Source organism: Pterocles gutturalis, unplaced genomic scaffold (assembly GCF_000699245.1).
Source record: "Pterocles gutturalis isolate BGI_N339 unplaced genomic scaffold, ASM69924v1 scaffold5760, whole genome shotgun sequence".
NCBI classification, from domain to species: Eukaryota; Metazoa; Chordata; class Aves; order Pterocliformes; family Pteroclidae; genus Pterocles; species Pterocles gutturalis.
Genome location: NW_010138093.1, coordinates 129,100 through 131,481, shown reverse-complemented (window position 1 = coordinate 131,481; position 2,382 = coordinate 129,100).

The following is a 2,382-nucleotide window of genomic DNA, read 5'->3' as shown; positions in this document are numbered from 1 at the left end:
GTTGGGTTGCACTGCGGGAGATGCTGAGGCTCAGCCCCCATGGTGGTTGGAGCAGTGCCTTGTCAATGTCCCCAGGAGAATCGCAGCATCCGTGGTTTCAGACCTGTGCCACACCGCGGTGTCCCCAGGAGAATCGCAGCATCCATGGTTTCAGACCTGTGCCACACCGTGGGTGATTTGCAGCACACCCTGCCTGTGTCATGAGCTTGTAAAGTACAAAAAATGCTGTAAACGTGGAGCAAAGTGCAGGTTCCCAGACTGGCACCAGGGCTGGAAGGAAACAGCATCAAAAAGTGCGCGGTCTCCAACAGAGCTCAGTCTTCCCAGAAAAAACATTGCATTTCTTTGGGGACAGAAAAGTGGCCCCACGCAGCTGGCTCTTGCAGGACCTTCTGCAGCAAACTCGAGTAGGTCGGTGGCCGGCAGTACAAGCGAGGGGGAGCCGTGGCAGGGAGGTGGGTTTGGCTCTGGGCTCCGAGCTGGCATTGCTCTGGCCATCACATCCCCTCCTTTGGCCAATTCAGGGATACTGAGTTGAACTGCTCACTTTCGTCCCTGGGCAAAGAGGGTTAGGGCAGGTGGTGACTGATGGCAATGCTTATTTCTAGCACAGTTGTTAGCACTCGGGCTGCCACAACACCCAGCAGCTCCTTCACAGAGAATTTAAGGCTCAATATGAAAACTTTTCCCAAAAAGGGAAAGGGATTAGATCAGAGGTGGCTGTCAGCTGGAAAATACACATTTTCACCCTTAGCAAGGACAGATACTCAGAGTCTTTGTCTTTCCACCGGACCCTCCATCCCCACCAGCATCCTGCTAACTGGGGCCAGGACCACCCCCCGCATGACCGGAGCAGTTGCATGGCACACAGAGCCTTTTCCACCCATTTTTTCCTTTCCAAGCTTACTTCAACAGAGCAGCCACAGCCTAGCATGGGATCAGGACTCACTGACCACTTGTGCTCCCCGTGCGCACCTCAGGGCACGCTCCGGGCCGGCGCAGCCCTGGGAAGCCAGTCTCCATCTCAGCCAACCCAAGCGACTCTGTTCTTGGAGGTGATCGGAGATCATGCGTGGTGAGATCCCAGGATGCTGCCACGGCCCAACCAGCCCCACCACTGGAGGCAAAAGGTTTCGGCTGCAATCTCACCCCTCTGAGCTCTCTGCCCGAGTGGGAGCCGTGCCGAGGCAGCGTCCTGGGATCTTGCCGCGCATGCTATCCCCAGAGGGAACTCACACACACTCGGCAGCGATCCTGGCAGAGGAAGAAAGGTGTGTAGGGAGAGGTAATAACTGTTACCCGACCAACTGGTATAGCTGGAAAATGCAAGAGAGGTTTCACGGAAACAAAGCCTTCTTCAGACCTGGAACAGAAGCAGAGAACGGCAAGCCAAGTCCAGGTCGAGAACAGTTGCTCTGAGCTTAGTGCAATTATGTTAACAAAAAAAAAAAGGGTGGTGTTTGTGGGGCAGGGAGGGACGAGAGTGAGATGAAAGGCAATATGGGTGATGGGGGCTGTGGGACCAGGCTCCAGTCGATGCTCGGCAGCCTGTGCCCGTGCCCAGCTCTTCGTTGGATCCAGTGCACCAGAACCCCCGAAACTGCTGCAGAGCAAAACCTCAGGGCTCATCTCAGCAGCCAGCACGTCTCTGCAGCCGCAGTAAGAGCCAGCCAGGATGAAGTCAGCAAGGTCGCAGAGCCCACACGCACCTATCATAGGATATCGATGACTTTGCATGGCTGCCTTGTGTTTCAGATTGAGGGGGTGGGGGAGAGAAAAAGCCAACTCCAAAACTCTTTGCTCTGCAGGTTCCTCTACTTTTTCAAAGTATGATGTTCCTCAGTCACCGTGTCCCACTTTCATCCTTTTCTATTGGAAAATCACATTGATCGGTCATGGGAAAAGAAAGTTTTACGGATTTCAGTTTTATTAGAAGCACAGAAAAAGCCCCATCTGTTGCAGGGATTGAATCTCGATGAGGAAGTGCAGCTGCCCGCTCTGAGCACAAGGCTCTTGTGGTTGGATCGGGGGACTGGGAGTCAAGCCTTCTCCTCGGTCTTCCCTCTGGATCTGCTTCTGTGGCTCAGGGCCAGCTGGGAGCCCAGCTCTCCCCTTGGTGAAAGGGGCAGGTCGAGCCTTTCGTCCCAGGATGTGCCTGGCTTCCCCTGCACTGGGCAACTCAGCAGTCCCACTGTTGCCTCCCTCCTAGGTAACAGCAATCTCAATTTCTTCTTCCTGAATTCGAAGGGAACTCTACGGTAATCCCTTTTTACTGAAAATTCAGCCCAAATGGGGGACTTGCAAGGCTCTTCTTAGGGACAGAAGCTGATGCTGGAGCAGTTGCTAGTGAAATTGTGAAACTGCAGAAAATGTTTAAATGAG